The sequence below is a fragment of the Mus pahari genome, chromosome 21 (assembly GCF_900095145.1).
Source record: "Mus pahari chromosome 21, PAHARI_EIJ_v1.1, whole genome shotgun sequence".
NCBI classification, from domain to species: Eukaryota; Metazoa; Chordata; class Mammalia; order Rodentia; family Muridae; genus Mus; species Mus pahari.
This window is the reverse complement of record NC_034610.1, coordinates 18868785-18887292: the sequence shown is the minus strand read 5'-3', so window position 1 is coordinate 18887292 and position 18508 is coordinate 18868785. Positions and strand designations below refer to the sequence as shown.

The following is an 18508-nucleotide window of genomic DNA, read 5'->3' as shown; positions in this document are numbered from 1 at the left end:
TCCATAGATATGTGGACTTATGTCTGGGTCTTTAACTCAGTTCCATTGATCAGCCTCTTTGTTTTTAGCCAATGCTCTGTGGTTGTTAGTACTGTAACTCTGTAATCTGAGAGGCTCCATTCAGCAGCTGATGGAAACAGATGCAAAGACCAACAGCCAGACTTTAGGTGGAGCTTGGGAATCCAGTAGAAGAGGGGAGGAGGGATTTAGAAGCCACAAACCTCACCTCATAGGGGCTCACTGAGACCAAATGGACACTTGGGGAGCCTGCATGGGTGTAACCTAGGCCCTCAACATATAACTTGTATAGCGTGGTGCTTTTGTGGGATCTTAACAGAAGGATTAGGCATAGGGCACGTGGCCCTTGTCACGGAAGCAACTGGCACAGAACTGGTGATGTTGAGACTGACAGGAGCAGAGCTAGCTCCTTCCTTCCCTGTTTCTGTGCCTCCTCCAACTAGGTGGTCACAAGCAGGCAGGCAGTGCCCAGCACCTGGACCGCCTCTCCATGCTAACGAGGCAGCTCAGGAGCCTTAGCCTTCAGCCAATGACCTTCCCTCCCTGGATAGTCTCACTTCCTTCCCCCAAACTATAAACTCCTTGGTTCATCATTAATAAAGTGTGTGTGTTCAAACCCACCTCCAATAAAGAAATGCAAACAAGCTAGTGTCATCTCAGAGCGCTGCTCCATTAAAGAACATCGGAGAAGGCCTTCATGTCAAAGGGCCCTGACACTAAGACCCTGGGAGAAGGCCTTCTCTCCCCTCCTCCCTGCCCCACTCGCTCCCCTCACCCCTCCTGGCTGGGCAGACAGCAGCATCTGATGCCCTAAAGAGAAAAGAGGGACTACAGACCCACCCTGTCCTCTCTGAACTGGCGTACTGGTGCCCTGACACCCCAAGAGGAGAAGCAGAACATGAACCCACATTGGAGGCTCTTCCTGATGCTTTTGCCTGCTTTTGGGACCCTTGTCCCCCAACTGTGGTGCCTTGCCCAGCCTTAATATGAAGGCCATTGAAAGTAATGCCTAGTTTATTGCAACTGGATATGCCAAGTTCGGTTGATATCCCTGGGAGGCCTGCTCTTTTCTGTAGGGAAACAGAGGTGGAGTGGGGGGAGGGGTGCTGGGAGGAACAGAGGGAGGGAAGCTGAGATGGGATGTAATAGATGAGAGCATAATTTTTTAAATAAAGGACATGCCGTTGGGAGGGGGACAGGCTGACAGGTCACAGGAATTGGAGAGAGGTAGTAGGGACGGATAATACCGAAATACATTGTATACAGGCATGAAATTCTTTTAAAAACATTAAGCTGCTCATAAGCAGGGTCACTCAGGGTAAAGAATGGCTTGAGAACCATTGTTTTACACATGTCCTGGTGTCAGCACTGAACCTCTGTCTGGCCGGTGTGGCAGCAGAGACTAAATCTCCTGTCTGCTCTTGCTGTCATGTCTCTGTTCTGACCTGGGGAAGGGTGGGCTTTTGCAAGACCAGGCCTTTATCCTAAAAAACTCCAGGAACACAGGAGCTTCCCTCAGGGACCACCCTGCTGACTAAAGTCGTTAAAAAGCCAAATGTGAGGGCACACATTTGTCACCTCAGCTCTTCATACCCTGAATATGAATGACCACAAGTCAAGGCCATCCTCGGACACTGGGCGCACTTTCGACACACAGACATCCATGCATACAAAACGCCCAAACACATTAGATAAGATAATAAACTAACTTGAGGGTAAAAGTCCAAGGCCAGCCTAGGCTACATAGCAAGTGCTTGACTCGCCTAGCCTTTTACCTCAGGTACATTTCATTCCCTGGATTGTTCTTGCATGTGATTTGGTACCTCCTGTGACAAACATTACATTCAATTTATAAGACACATTTATTCTTGTTGGATGCCAGAACATAGCTACAGAACCCAATCTGGACAGTGTTGTGTTTTATAAAAAGAAAAGGAGAGAGTGAGTATGTTTGGTGGATGTGCAGTCAGGTGTAGGGGAAGGGCGTGCCTCTGTGGGCCCATGCTGAGGCATCCCTTCCCCCTGAGGGACCAGCCACACACTACGGTATAGTATAGAATAGAGTTTATTCAAAGTATGGAGAGGGGAGTTGAGGTAGTAGAGACAGAGAAAGGCAGGGAGAGAGAGAGAGAGAGAGAGAGAGAGAGAAGAGGCTGGCCATGAGCACATGGAGAGAAAGGGGGTAAGGGGCAAGATGACAGAACAAGAACAAGAGAGAGAGGAGGGGGTGAGCATCCCCTTTAATAGTGAGTCAGGCACACCTGTCTGTTGCCAGGTAACTGATGGGCAGAGCCTAGACTAAATGCCAGCAGCCAGTGCACCCTGAATCTGAATATGGCCTTCTGCCTTGCTTTCATGCTTTCCCAGATAGAATCTACAGTACATGGTACCCAATTGTGTTTAGATTGCTCTGTTCTGAAGAAGTTCAGCTCTGTAGACGTTTAGTATGTGCTTACTCAGATTTATTTACATGTTTTTAATGGTCACATTTTCCTAAACTCCAGCAGCTGTTCTTGAATCATTACTTCCTTTGCTACACTCGTGTATAAACGTGCAGCAGCACACATACCAAAATTGGAAGGATAAAAGTTCGCTGAAACTGTCTACAGCATCAGACTGCAGTCTGTCCCGTTCTTTCAGTTCCTCAGATTCCAGGTTCAGCAGGACAAGATCTGCACGGGTCAACAAACATCAACACCTTCCCTCCTGAGACTCCAGAGACTGGAATAAATGTCACAACTGCCCATAGAGACAATGTATGTTTTCCTAAAATCTTCTCAAACAGAATGTCGAATGTCTAAAACAACAAATAAGCCGGGCGTGGTGGCGCACTCCTTTAATCCCAGCACTCAGGAGGCAGAGGCAGGCGGATTTCTGAGTTCGAGGCCAGCCTGGTCTACAGAGTGAGTTCCAGGACAGCNGGGAGGCAGAGGCAGGCGGGTTTCTGAGTTCGAGGGCAGCCCGGTCTACAAAGTGAGTTCCAGGACAGCCAGAGATACACTGAGAAAAAAAAAAAAAAAAAAAAAAAAAAAAAAAAAAGAAGCTAAAACAACAAATAAGCTATGTTTACGGACAGGATGTTTGTAACCCTGAGTTTTACCCTATTATCATTCCTCTTTGAACCCTAAGTCTAAACAGTCCATCTCATAAAACCACTCTTAGTTGGAGTTTCTATCGCTGTGACCAGCAAGTTGGGAAGGAAAGGATTTACCTCATCCTACAATGCTCAGTTCATGGTCCAGTATCAAAGGAGTCAGGGGAGTAACCTCAAGGCAGGCATTAAAGCAGAGGCCATGCACAGGACACCCCAAGACCACGTTCTCAGCACAGAGGAGAGTTGCCCCAGAGGGACAGAGGACAGGGAATAAGAGGCAAAGACAGGAGACAGAGGATAAGGGAGAAGGGGAAGGGACAAGAGAGAGCCCCCTGTGCTAGAATGAGGTGTTTAATTTTTTTGTTTTTGTTTTTGTTTTTTGAGACAGGGTTTCTCTGTGCAGTCCTGGCTGTCCTGGAACTCACTCTGTAGACCAGGCCGACCTCGAACTCAGAAATCCACCTGCCTCTGCCTCCCAAGAGGTAACTGGGCATGTTAATTAGGTGAGCCAAAGGGTCCTTTGATTGCTGGACTTCAGTGCTTTGATAGCTGGACCTAGGTGGTCGGCTTCAGGAGAGGGAAGTGGGCAAATAAGGGAATAGACTTTGGCAGCTAGCTTTAGAAATGTTATCCAATGGTTCTTAGCAAGGAAGAGGGAAGGGAGAAGAGGAAAGCCTGCCAGAGCTGCTTGCCACGCTCCTGCCTGCTTGAGCCCTTTCAGAGGGTGCTGCTTACTGGCTTCCTCTTCATAGCTCGCTCAGCCTACTTTCTGATCATCGCACCCAGGACCACCAGCTCAGGGACGGCCCCTCCCACAACGAGCTGGGCCCTTCCACACCAATGATTAAGAAAATGTACCATGGGCTTGCCTACAGGCTAATTATGTAGAGACTTTTTCTCAACTGAAGTTCCGTCTTCTAAAATGACTCTAGCCTGTGTCAAGTCCATGTAAAATTAGCAAGCACAACCACCTTACATTTACCATTAAAAAAATTATTTAAGCCCCATCGGGCCTCCCGGCCCCGCGGGGTGTCCTGGCGTGCGGGCATGCGGGCGGGCGCGGGCCGGGGTACTGTGTCTCAGCCGCTGTCTTGTCCCCGCTGCCCACAGCCATGGTCCTGCGCTACCCCATGGCCGTGGGCCTCAACAAAGACCACAAGGTGACGAAAAACGTCAGTCAGCAAGCCGAGACACAGCCGGCGCCGCGGGCGCCTCACCAAGCACACCAAGTTCGTGCGGGACAGGATCCGGGAGGTGTGCGGCTTCGCGCCCTACGAGCGGCGCGCCATGGAGTTGCTCAAAGTGTCCAAGGACAAGCGCGCGCTCAAGTTCATCAAGAAGAGGGTGGGCACACACATCCGCGCCAAGAGAAAGCGGGAGGAACTGAGCAACGTGCTGGCAGCCATGAGGAAGGCGGCGGCCAAAAAGGATTGAGGACCCCTCCCCAATAGAAGATGGTTCCTCCAAAAAAAAATAATTATTTAAGATTGAAAAACAAAAACAAATAAACAGACCAGGTCATTTAGTTTCACTTACCTTTTAAACTCTACTTAAATTTTAAGCTTTGCATAATCTTTAAAACATGTTGTAAATTAAGACCTTTGAGGAATGTAACTGGATGTGTTTATAAAAAGATAAAGAGAGGGGGAGATATGTTCTATGGAGGTGTGGTGAGGTGTGAGGGAAGGGGTGTCTCAGCGGACCCAAATCCAAGGCATCCCTTCCCCCTGAGGGACCAGCCACACGATGGTATAGTGTAGAATAGAGCTTATTCAGGGCATGGGGAGGGGAGGTAAGAGGGCAGTAGACTATCATATGGAGACCCAAGGCTCACTAGCCTAAACCTCAGAGAACTGGTGAAGCCCTTCCCCCGACTGGTTAGTGTAACCGTCCCCATGGTCCCAGGGTAGAGCCCTTGAGCTCGGAGCTACCCCTGAGGGTGGAGACCTTCAGTCTTTTCACCGACCCTTGTTCTAGGACTTTTTCCCTTGGGTGAGATTTTCCTTTCTCCTTTTGAGACAGTTTCTTTCTCGCTGCTGAGAATCCCAGGCTGGGCCTGGATAAACTGCATTCTGTAGCTCAAATGCACTGGCCCAGCGCTTAGCTCCCAGCCCATGAGGCGATAACCTCTGGTCTGGCCTATGCTAGAAATCTCTGGTTATTGATAATGTCCCCCAGGACACTGGCCCGGGCAGTTAATGACTATTCTCTCACCCATGGTCTGTCTTGGCCTCATTGTCCCTTCTTCCTGGAATGTCTCCGTCTAATTCACAGTGAGCAGAAAGCTCACTCTCTTACTAGGCTTCCTCTTCCTCCCTCCCTTATTTGCTCACTCCTGCCCCGCCCCATCGCTTCAGCCACTGGTTTGTCGAGTGAAAGCGGGGTCTGGTCCCGCCCCCTGTGTCCTGCCAGGGACTCAGACTTGCTTTTCCACGAGTGTGCCATCTGCCGCCCCTACACTTGTGCTCTCTCTTGTGCACCGGGCTCCTGCGTTCAGCCCATCACCGCCCCTACTTGGCTGCCTGCCCACAGGCGCAAGAAAAACAGCTTTCGCTCTGTCCCCTGTGGACTCTTCTTGTTCACTGAGAAGCCATTTCCCCCACAGGCTCGACTATCTACGTGTGCTTGTTCACGCTCGCAAATGTCCGTGTGTAAGTCTCAGTCTCTCTCTCTCTCTCTCTCTCTCTCTCTCTCTCTCTCTCTCTCTCTCTCTCTCTCTCTCTCTCTCTCTCTCTCTCTCTCTCTCTCTCCTTCTGCATCTTCTGGTTACTAGGAGGGAGTTCTGCTCTTCTTGCCTGTGTCCCAGCCTTGAGCGCCACAGAACCACCCCGACCCCTTGACACTGTCGCCGCCGCTGTGGCCGCCGCTGCCTCAGCCACTCCTGGCAGCCCCACGCTCTCTGGGGGTGCACACCATTATTGCGGCTCCTAGTGATCTGTTCTCTTCAGGCTGCAAGCTGCTGCATTCATTCCACTCCCACCCCGCCCAAGCGCTCGCGCTCGCGCATGCGCCTGTCTCTAGCTCCACAGTCCACCTGTTCCCAAGGTTTGCCTGGCTTGCTTGTCAGTTCCTGTCTCAGGCCTGAACCGGCCTGGACAAACTCACTTTCTGTCACCATGACCTTATGCCACTGCTGCCAGTTCTCTTATTCTGGTCCATACCAACTCTAAGTCAAGTGTTTCTCTACTAATACAAAGCCAAATGTTTCTCTGCTAATGCAAAATGTGTTTTTCTCTTACACAACCTGTCAAAGTTACTTAAGACTTTCGTTCCTACCCTATCTTGATAAATAATGATTTTTGCTACTGCCATTAAATTATGGTGTGCTCTATTCAGATATAACCAATTGAAATGGCTCTTGTCCAAATCTGTTAATTATTAATATATTTAAGTTTATGACAGACAGAATCTCCCAAAAGCTAACAGCTTACCCACAAGATCTCAGAAGCTATGTACACAACTACAAGAGACAGCCTGAATTGTGGTATGAAAACCACTGAAAAGCATCATTGTGGCCCTGCGGGGGTTTGGCCAACACGGTGGGCAGACAGAGAGCCAAATGCCTCAAATTGTCTGAGCCAAAGTGAGACATTTCTCATTTCATGCACTATCTGACTCACAGAGAAGAAAGGGAAGAAAAAAAAATGCCCTCCATCTTCTGAGCTTTAAAGCGAGACTGACTTTACCCAAGTTGCCATGGAGACCACAGAGACCACAGGGAACTGTTGGCTAGTGGACTCTGTCATTTTTTAATTGATGTATAACTGCTAGATTATTGTTTATTCTTCCCCAGATTTCTGACTACATTGACAGCTAAGGTAACTGTAGCTTGACAGCTAGAAAACAGACCCGAAACTCAGTTTCTAGGGACTAGTTCAGATGTAAGCTTTCACAGATGTAAGCTGTTACCTTCCTACCTTAACTTGGTTTCCATTGATTAAATGCTTCATATTTCCTCTTCATGCTATGCCACTGTTCTAACATTATTCGAGTTCTTATAAATTTGCTTAACTCTAATGAAACATTCCACTTTATGATCCAACTATATAATCACAAATTCTTGTTCCTTCGGACCCACAAAAGGCTCATGTTAAAGACTGTCATGTTATTAACTCATGTTGTTATTTCTTTTGTAAACTTATAAGCTACAGGAAACCCACTAAGATCTATCTCTCATGGACCAGATAGACTCCACCCAGTGTGTGTGTTTCAGCATCTTGTCAAGTCCAGGCGCTTACTACATCCAGGACAGCTCCAGAGAAGCAACCTCCAGGTGCTCCAACCTACTCGCACAGACACAGACACTTCTATTGGACCTATTCTTTCTAACTTGCCCCAGACAACCCCAATTGGGTATGGGGGTCCCTGGAATGAGGGACCTTGAAGCTAGGTGGATAAGGATTCAGCGGTAACAAACAGAAGCAAACACAGAGGCAGTTTGAATCTGAGTGGATTTTGCAGCTCTCAAGCAGGGGATTTTATACATTAAACGAACAAATACCACAACTCTTAGAAGATGTGTTCAGTGAAGCAATCACAAACACCATCTGAAGGGAAATGAAATTTAAGGCCTGGGATTCATGCAACTTATGTCTAGAGAAATAGTTGTTTGTAAACTTGGAAGCCTGAGGCGGAAAGCACAGTGAGACAAGCCTGGGCAGGCCCAGGCAGGCCATTGTTGGAACATTCCTGGGACTGAACCAAATNTTCCGCTAACCCGCCCCTCAGGTCTCCTACCATCCTGCAAATGTGTACGTTTAAATGAGCCAATCACAGGTAACCGCGCCAATTCTTGCTAGCCCCTCCCCATCCCCCTATAAAAACCCCTAGCTTTCAGGTCACGAGGTTGGTGCCTCTACCTCCTGCATGAGGTACGCATCAGCCCGGAGCTCCGCCATTAAACTACCTCATGTTTTTACATCAAGATGGTTTATTCGTGGTTTTTGGGCATCGCCTTCTCGAGACTAAAGTGGGGAGGGCTCCCCACGAAAGTCTTACACATCATTATCATTTGGCACAGTAAAGCACAAAAGTCAGGCAAACATCACAACTCTGAAAAGATGTACTCAGTGAATCACAAACCGAACAGGGGACATCATGATTAATAGAGATCATCTAAGTGTAACAACTCTGAAAGGGTTCATTCAGTGGGGCAGTCATCCAAGGCTAGAGGCGTATTTCCAAGAGCAGGATAATAAATCCTTATGGTCAATTATTATTTAACATCTAATGCCTGATTTTTTTTTTTTTATAAATCTTCAATGCATACACTTAAACTATTTTAATTCTTTTTATTTAAGGCTTTCTTTACCATATAACAAAGCCCTCCTCCAATGATACACGTGTAGCCATATGAAATTTTATTGTTGGAAAGTTTTTAATCTATCATAATACTATTATATAATTTTGTAAGTGATTTATAAAGTAAAGTGTTGGTTTCCCCAAAGATAAGGTCGTGTTAGTGGCCCCATCTCTAGGGATGGTTTCTTACCCATTGTTCTTGCTTAAGATCTTGGCCTAGGCTACAAGGAACATGTAAATAAGAAAGGAATAAGAGAAAACAAAGCAGATAGATTGCCATAAGAACTTTGGCTCAATATTTTGCTCTGGCCAGCAATTCCACAACCGGCTCCCGGAGACCTCCTTCTTTTGAATTCTACCGCCTCAGTCTGTGGAACTTGTCACACAGATTCTACTGGGGTTGGTGTGGCTCTCACCTATCCTCAGATGGTTCCACAGACCCTGGACAACAAGGAAACAACCAATTCTCCTAAGGCTGGACAAACATCCCCATAGCCATCCTTCTAGGTTTCCTAGAGACACGTCACTCCCGAAGCCAGCAGGAACCAGCTAAAGATCATGACAACCCTATTCCTGCTCCAGCACTGCTTCTTCCCAACTTGTTCATTTTTAATTAAACCAAAAAGGGGGAATGTGAAGCTGTCTAAGCTCCACCCCACAATTAACCTGGCAATAGCCAGGTGTGCCTGACTCACTATAAAAGGAGCTGCTCGGCTCCTCCTCTCCCTCTTGCTCTTGCCTTCCTGCTCCTGCTCTGTCCTCTCTCATCCCTTCCCCCTTCTCTCTCTATGTTCTCATGGCCGGCTTCTACTCCTCTATTGTGCTCTCTCTCTCTCTCTCTCTCTCTCTCTCTCTCTCTCTCTCTCTCTCTGCCTTTTTCTGCCTCTACTACCCTCTTAATTCCCCTCCCCTCTTTATCTTTTTATAAACACATCAAGGAGAACTCAAAGTACCTCAGGCCAGGTGCACAGGGGCAAGTGGATCTCTGTGAGTTGAGGCCAGCCTGGGCTACATAGAGAGTTCCAGGAAAGTCAGAGCTACATAAATGAACCCTGTCNAAAAAAAAAAAAAAAAAAATCCTGTCTCAAGTCGCACTTGAATTTTTATTTTAGATATCCAAGTAAATTGAGGGATAACACAGAGCTATGAATAATCAGACATCTATCCCTGCATGCCAGCCTTTAGGCTACATTTTACATAATTTAAGACACTTAAAAACAGCTGGTAACAAAATCTTTTATAAATAATTCTGTTTGACTGAAGTGTAAATAAGAGGCTTGACCTACAAACTGGCATCTCTAAAACTACAACATGGGGGCCTTTCTTTTCTTTTCCTTATTGTTGGTACTAGGGACTAAACCAAAGCTCCCACTGTGTGCAGCAAGCGCTCTACCCCTGAGCCTCATCCCCAGCTCTGATATCGAGGTTATGTTTGTTCACTTGTTTGTTTGGCCCCTATGACAATTATCCAAAGTTCCTAGACAAGGCCAGTCCCAGATGAAGTATAAAATTCAAGAGTCCATTACTGGACTAGGGGTATGGCTCCATTGGCAGAGAGCTTTCCCAACATGCACCTGGACTCAATACCCAGTACTGTATAAATTGGGCACGGTATCACAGCTGCAATCAAAAACTTGGGAGGTAGAGAATTAAGCACTGTATGAGACTTATCCTTGGAGAACATGAACAAATGTCTATTCATCCAAGATAGTGAACCAAGACATAAAAGTTAAGCTACCATAGAGAGCAGATACATGGTGACGACCAGCCACATAGCCAGGAAGGGAGCTTTAGAGAAAGAATAAGAAAGCCCAGGAGTACCAGCAAATTGTACTTAGCTCTGGTCACCATTCAAGAGAGGAGAGAAAGAGAAAGTTATACCTTTCTGAGGCACAACTCAGAAAGGGAGGCTGTTCCAACAGAGAGCCTCGTGGACGGTCCTGGAGCATCTGCCCAGAGGAGGGAATGCTGGGAAGGAAAAGTTCACCTCATTAAAGGGATAGTTGTTCCTCCTACCTCTTTTATACAGCTTCAGGTGAGCCAGCTTACACACTGGATTAACTCTTAAAGAAACAGACATGTCTCTATCTATAAGATAATTCCATAGTTTATTGTAACCATAGTGGGGTTTTCTTCATCCTCCTGAAGAGAGGAAATAATAGCCCGCACCAGTGAGATGCCTAGGATTCAGATGCAGCATCTGAATAAGAAACCTCGTTCCATCAGGACGTCAAGTCTCTGAGGGCACTCTGTGGCATGGAGTAACCTGTGCCAACACGTTGTCATTGGCAGAAGCTGTGCAAACACGTTGTCATTGGCAGAAGTAACAGAGAGAGGCAGGCACCCCTAAGGAGTTCCTTTAATCTTTTGGGGACCTTGACTCAGATAAAACCAGATCTTTGGCTTCAGTGCAGAAAATAATTTCAGGATAAGCCCGTATAGAGTCAGACTTCATTCAGACTGGAGAGCTGCTTGGAGAAAGACTACAGCACCTTGAGACTGTAGAGGTAAACTTCTCAGAGCACAGTCACATTAACTGCCGTTCTGTCCACTGTTAGATCCAAAGGAAACTGCAGAAGGCAGTCCAGACATCTAGAAGGCCTGGCCTGGCCTATTGGAGGTGGTTAGATAAAAGCCACCATTCCTTCGGAACTTGTGAATCTGGCTCCCTCTACTAAAAGAAGTCATTTCCCATATCACTGGCAGAAGTGGCAAATGGCTACCTGTGTTGCCCACTAGCAAACCAAAGCACACCTGGCTTCCAGGCTCCTTCCTACCTCAAGTACCTGGTGCACATATGAGAGTCCAGGCTAGCACTGCAGCCCTTCTCACCACCTCCCCTGCTAAACTCCTTCCAGCTCCCGGGTTTCCCTCCCCCAGCTATTCATTCTCCTCGTAACCCTGCTCTTTCTGGACACTTCACTCCTACTCTCTCTGTCTCCCCTCCCCCACCTCTCTCTGGATTCCTCTCCTCTCTCTCTGACCTCCTCTGCTCCCTCTTTCCATGTTCCTCTTTCAGCTCTGCACCTGCTTCTCTCTTGGCCATCTTCAGTCTGCTTCTTTCTCTCTCTTCTGAATGCCTCTGACTGTCCTCTCTCTGTGTCTCTCTCTCTTTCTCTCTCTCTCCCTCCTTTCCCTTAGCCACACCATGAAGTGACATCATCAGTTTATACATCAGTGGTGGTTTCAATATGCTCAGCACAGGGATGACACTATTAGGAGGTGTGGCCTTGTTGGAGTAGGTGTGTCACTGTGGGTGTGGGCTTTGAGACCCTCATCCTAGCTGCCTGGTAGCCAGTATTCTGCTAGCAACCTTCAGATGAAGATGTAGAACTCTCAGCTCCTCCTGTACCATGCCTGCCTGGATGCTGCCATGTTCCTGCCTTGATGATAATGGACTGAACCTCTGAACCTGTAAACCAGCCCCAATTGATGGAATTACAATCTGATCAAATAAAACTAAGAGCCATGAAGTATTTAAGGCATATCCTCTTACTGTAAATGAGGTTTCTGGTGAGATCCCTAAAAAGTTTCAGGTTGTTTGGCTGATAACCTCTCCAAGTCCAGGTATTCTTTTGTGCCACTGGAAACAATTTGTTCATAAGGTTTACTTGAAATGCTTGCTACTGCTAGAGAGATGGCTCAGTGGTTAGGAGCACTGACTGCTCTTCTGGAGATCCTGAGTTCAAATCCCAGAAATCACACAATGGTTCACAACCATCTGTAACAAGATCACATGCCCTCTTCTGGTGTGTCTGACAACAGCTACAGTGAATTTACATATAATTAATAAATAAATCTTTTTGGGCTAGAGAGATGGCTCAGCGGTTAAGAGCACTGACTGTTCTTCCAGAGGTCCTGAGTTCAAATCCCAGCAACCACATGGTGGCTCACAACCATCCATAATGAGATCTGATGCCCTCTTCTGGTGTGTCTGAAGACAGCTACAGTGTACTTATATAATAAGTTAATTAATTAATCTTTTAAAAAAGAAAAAGAAAAAAAGAAACGCTTGCTCCTTTGAAGTCTGGACCGAGCTAGAGTCCCCACGGTTACTTGGGTTCTATGACAAGAAAGTTCAGGTCTCGGGCTGGTGAGATGGCTCAGTGGGTAAGAGCACCCGACTGCTCTTCTGAAGGTCCGGAGTTCAAATCCCAGCAACCACATGGTGGCTCACAACCATCCTTAACAAGATCTGACTCCCTCTTCTGGAGGGTCTGAAGACAGCTACAGTGTACTTACATATAATAAATAAATCTTTAAAAAAAAAAAAAAAAGAAAGTTCAGGTCTTCTTTGCCAGTTTGTCTGCTGCTCTCTTTAAGCTGGTTGGACATTTGTCTTTAGAGTCTGCTTAACAGTTAGCTCTAGATCTGAGGCATGAAAGTCAAGTAAGGGCTGGTGAGATGGCTCAGTGGGTAAGAGCACCCGACTGCTCTTCTGAAGGTCCGGAGTTCAAATCCCAGCAACCACATGGTGGCTCATAACCATCCGTAACAAGATCTGACACCCTCTTCTGGAATGTCTGAAGACAGCTACAGTGTACTNACATATAATAAATAAATAAATCTTTTTAAAAATAAAAAATCAAGTAAGTTCATCTTGGGCCATTTTACATACACATTGATACAAATTATGTGCTGTCAAAGGTTTGAACATCTGTAGTGTGCTGCCTTTGTTACGAATAAATATTAAACGTTTTAAACTGGATATGACATCAAACCCCTGTAATCCTAGCATTGGGTAGAGGAGAGGGGAAGTGTTGCTGTTCAACGCCATCTTCTTTTGCTACATTCAAGTTAAAGGCCAGTCTGTGCTACATGAGATTCTGTTTCACAACAGCCTAAATAGGCCAGGCATCCTAGAACATGACTTTGATCTCAGCGCTGCAGGAAGTAGCAGGTGGACTGCTGTAAGTCTGAGGCCAGACAGACGTACATAATTGATATCCTGACTCAACGTAACAACAACAACAACAACAAAAGAAGAGGAAGAATAATCAGAAGCAGAGAGAGGGGAAATTTTGTTTTTGTTGGTGGTGGTGTTGTTGTTGCTTGTTTTCAGAGGTTAGCATAACTGTAACAGGGCCTGACCTTACCACAACTGACTGTGTAACAGAAGTGCCATTCAGCACTTGGACAGCACCACCTGCTTTTAAAAAACAAAAACTAAACAAAGGTCAAATCCATCAAAGTCCAGATAGTTCTGGGAAAGTCTAAAAACATACTAACCTTGCTTTTTAGCTTGAGAGCTCTGCTTCTGGCTAACTGTTCTTGTTAACTGAAGTGTGTCAACACAAAACATGGTTTCTGTGCTTAAAAGCTCACCCTGAGAAAGGCTCAGGGCTGCACTGGGATCCGAAACACCTGATGTAGTGTAGTCACAGGCTGGCTAATGAAGACTTTCTGTTGGCTTGAACCCATGTCTGAGCTGTGTTCTCTGGTGAATACTGAACAGCAGTGATGTTGGAGTATTGCACCAGTACATGGTCTGAACTACAGTGTGTTTTACATGTTACATGCACGTGGTGAGAGCAGCCCTAGAGACTTCTTAAGCCATATAAGCAAGCCTGTGGGAAAAGAAGGTTCCACAATGTCCCCTTGACCCACCTTTGATGATCTTCAATTTTACATCGCATGTTTCCCCAAGATGCCACGAAGTCTTGCCACCTGTGTATGGCTCCCGAATCCTCTAGAACAGTGGCTCTCTGTTGCAGAATATTTGATCGCACTGTAAACCCTGAGATTGATGTTTACTGACAAAACTTGCTATGGTGTGGCTTGGCCTTTGCACACACCTTTAAACCCAAACAATAAAGGTAAAGTTAGTTTGTAACAGGAGCACCCATGTTTGAAAGTGATGTCTAATTGAGTGGCAGACAAAGTGATGAATCAGAGAGATTTGACAGAATAGGATCTGCCCGACTCTCATGAGAAGAGAGAGGGAAGGGAAGCTACTGAAGAAAGCAGTGCAGAGAGAAAGGGAGAAGGTAGGTTTCCTGGGAGAGTTTTAGAGACAACTTGAAGAGAGAACAAACTAGAAGCAGGTGAAGACAGAAAAAGCCGGAGAATGAGAAGGAGCCAGAAGATTAAAACAGATTGTTAGAGTTACTCTGAGGTCAGTCATAGCAGTTCAGGAGAGAGACAGAGACAGAGACAGAGACAGAGACAGAGACAGAGACAGAGACAGAGAGAAAATTGGTGATATAGTTCAATGGAGTGCTTTCCTCGATCCAATCTTGAGTACCGCAGACTATCATCATTATCATCATGACGTCTTTGTCGTCCTCCTTCTTCCTCGTCGTCGTTGTCATCATCATCATCACAAACTGGCATAGACAATTCAGCATGTGAAGATATAAAGGCACCTGCTGCCAAACATAAAGGATTTGATCCCTGAGATCTGCATAGTGGAAAGAGAGAAAAAACTCCCGAAAGCTGTTTTTGTGACATCCACATTCACAACATTGTACACTTACACACACACACACACACACACACCAAAAAAGGTGAGATGGTCAAGAATATCTGTAATATCAGCACTTAAGAGGTCGAAGGGGGAGAATCCGGATCACTATCAATCATCCTTTGCTACATAGCTACATAGGGCAAGCTTTAGCGACAGGAAACTGCCTTAAAAAAAAAAAAATTCGTCTTCAAGAAGTGGCGGAGGGGTGTGTCCTAAAAAGGAAGAAGAGGGAAGGAGACATAGTCTCAGGCCAGGCTGGTAAAGTGTTGCTCTAGGAACCAGGGCAGGGCGTGGCTTCACGAAGTGCGAGTCGGAGCGCCGGGTACTGTAGCGCCCCCTACTGAGCACCTGGAGGCAGCGCTCCTCCTCCTGCAGTGTAGTTGTGCAGCCTGCTCCTCCTGCTGCAGAATGGCTCGCACCGCACTGTGCAGGGCAGCAGGCACTTGCTGGTCGCACCTGCCCTGGGTGCTCCGCTCCGGCTGCAAGCCCACCTTCGAGAGCTCCGGTTAGCACGCCCTGCAGTCATGCGCGGGCCCGGGCCAGCAGGTGATGATGGTCAACGACGATGTTTACGGACTGGGGATCTGCTTCTTAGAAGGTGAAGACTAACGAGGGGGCAGACTAGCCTCTAGAGCAAAACCTGTCCTGTGACCAGCAGCGCTCACTTGGCAGGGTCCGGGGGACAAGATGACCCCGAGCTGATATGGGCAAGGCTGACGAGGCTCTGAATCCCTTTGTTGAATAAAGTTTTTGCATTTATGGGAGCCTGCGTGGTTCTTGTCACATAGGACTCTAGACCTTCTTTTAACTGCCCTCACATTGGGCCCTAGAGGCTCACCAGGCAGAAGGACCAAAGTCCTGAGAACAAGGGCAGCATCCAACAGCCTCAAAGCAGTGCTTGGCCTGAAAGGTGTGCTTAGTGTAGATACAACCAAGGATGTCAGGAACAGTCTTACAAAGATGGGGGTGGGGGGCAGCTAGATTTGAAAAGGGGTGAGGGGCCTCTCTTGCATTTCCTGGTCCTTCTCCAACCACCTCCTACTCCCCGTCTTCCTGGCCTGGCCTCCATCTTCCCTCACAAAGCAGAGGCTGCCTGCGAAGATGGTCGATTTATTTCATTTTAATTTAATATATTTATTCTCTTGAGCCAGACTGGAGCTTAAGTTCAGAGCTTAATGCTTTACCAAGGATCAAATACAGCAAAGCAGAGGACAGGCCTCGCTCTACCTGCGCCTCACAGCCCCACTTGCAAAATGAAGGCTTGGTTGGGTGTGGTGACACACGCCTTGAATTCCAGAGTTCGGGAAGCAGAGGCAGGAGAATTTCTGTGCCTGCTAATGGCTTTACCAAGGTGGTAGCTCCCCACAACTTGCTACCTCCAGAGTAGCTAAAACTACAGACCAGACCTGCCTATAACACTTAACCAGGCTAAAGATAGTCATGGGGGGAGGTGTGTGTGTGTGTGTGTGTGTGTGTGTGTGTGTGTGTGTGCAGGGGGGTGGGGTAGGGTTGCTGAAGAGATGGATCAGAAGTTAAGAGTACTTAAGGTCCTAAGTTCAATTCCCAGCAACGATATGGTGACTCACAACCATTTGTAATGGGATCTAAATCTCTCTTCTGGTATACATGAAGACAGAGCCTTCGTATATAAAATATATTAATAAATAAATCACTTTTGAAAAGAGAGGGTAAAATCAATTTATAGAAGAAGAGAAGGAAGAGGAGATGATGATGATGATGATGATTCCGGGAGGCACTGCTGGTCTCAAGGAAAGGTAAAGGGTACAGAAAATGTTTCTTCTTTAGCAAGCCAGGAGATAGAGCTCCAGTAAGGTGGACCACTAAGGTCCTGTGGGAGAGTGACAGTCAACCCCAGTGGCTTCCATTTTCTGTACAGCTACTGACATACACTTTCCAAAAAGTTTAACCCTTGCTGACTTGAATCTCACTGGTGGTGTCAAACTCACGGAGACTTGCCTGCCCCTGCCTGGAGTGCTGAGAATGAAGGTGTGCATGCCATACATAGCAATAAATTACTTTTTTAATTATAAAGTTTTTTCCTAAGGATGGAGATACAGCTCAGTGGCAGCTAAAGCATTGTCCTAGACTCAATGCCCAACGCTACAAAAATAAATGGAATTATTGCTACCCTGTGTCTCAAGCACAGATGAGAAGTGCTTATTAGTATTTTTTCTTTTCGTGTGTGTGTGTGTGTGTGTGTGTGTGTGTGTGTGTGTGTGAGCCAGATATCATGTAGCCCAGACTGTACTTAAACTCAGTATGTAGCAGAGGATGGCCTTAAACTTCCTATTCTGCTCTTCTTGGCTCCACCTCCTAAGTGGGATTATGGACACAAACTGTCACCCCTGGTTTTATGTGCTGTTAGGGATAGAACCCAGGCTTCATATATGCTAGGGAGCTCTCCAACCTACTTGTGAAATCTTTGCCTTAGTTTGGGTTCAGGGTTTAGACTTCCCAGCTGGACCTCAATGCTGCTACTTCTGTGTGACCCAGGACAAGTTCCTTTGTCCTCTGTGCCTCAGTTTCCTCATTGGGAGGGGGGCGATCTCTTTATGTAGTTCTGGTTGTCCTGGAACTTGCTATAAAGACCAGGTTGGCCTTGAACTCACAGAAATTCTCCTGCCTCTGCTTCCCGAACTCTGGAATTCAAGGCGTGTATCACCACACCCAACCAAGCCTTCATTTTGCAAGTGGGGCTGTGAGGCGCAGGTAGAGCGAGGCCTGTCCTCTGCTTTGCTGTATTTGATCCTGGACCTGAAGCTTCCTTCTCCTTTGCATCTACTTGGCTGATTCTCCCCCTGTCTCTGAAAGCCAAGCTCCCATCCCATTGCCTCCAGGAAGTCTCTGAAGCTCTCTCAGTCTGCCTCATCCCTTGGAGATGCTTCCACACATCCACCTGTACACACGCCCAGGGTCGCAGGCTCTTCAGCAGTCACCACGAGCTTCTGCATTGACCCCTCTTCGCAAAAGGTCCATCCGCTGAACTGCTGGTCCCTTTTTGTGTCTGTGTGTCTGGGTTGTGTATGTGTGTTGTATATGTTTGTACATGTGCGTGCATGCATGTTAGGGAAGTCATACACTTACATATATGTATACATATGTGTGGAGGCCAGAGATTGACCTCCTTTTGAGGAGGCAGGGTCTCTATTACTTATTTTGTAAAGCAAGGTCTCTTTCCTGAAGCTAGAGCTTGCAGATTTGGCTTGAGTAGCTGGCCAGCGAGCCCTGAGGATCAGTCTGTCTCCACCCCTCTTCCCTTCTCCCCGTGCTGCGGTTATGGACTTAAGCCAGCTTCTGGGCAGGTTCTGAGGACCCAAACTTAGCTTCTCATTCTTGAACAGCAAACATTTTACCCACTGAACCATCTCTGTAACTCCTCCAGGCCCCCTTTTTTGATCCCCTAGTGCAAAGAAAAGCCTGATGAGAACAAGCTGTTGGCAGATGACTAATGGCGTCCCTTGTGTCACCAGAGAAGTCTGGGGCAATGCAGGGCCAGCAGATGTGCTGGGTGTGCCCCTGGTGCAGGGCACAGTGCACAGTGGTGGTCTCTGAGCTAACACCTCAGTGATTGTAGCTTAGGGTCTTTGTAGGCAGGCCCCAAACCCTTG

General features: G+C 47.0%; 1 pseudogene; it reads left to right on the top strand.

The window, feature by feature from the left end:
* Positions 1-4224: 4224 nt before the first annotated feature.
* On the top strand, positions 4225-4546 carry LOC110338385 (annotated as a pseudogene).
* The last annotated feature ends 13962 nt before the right edge of the window (positions 4547-18508 follow it).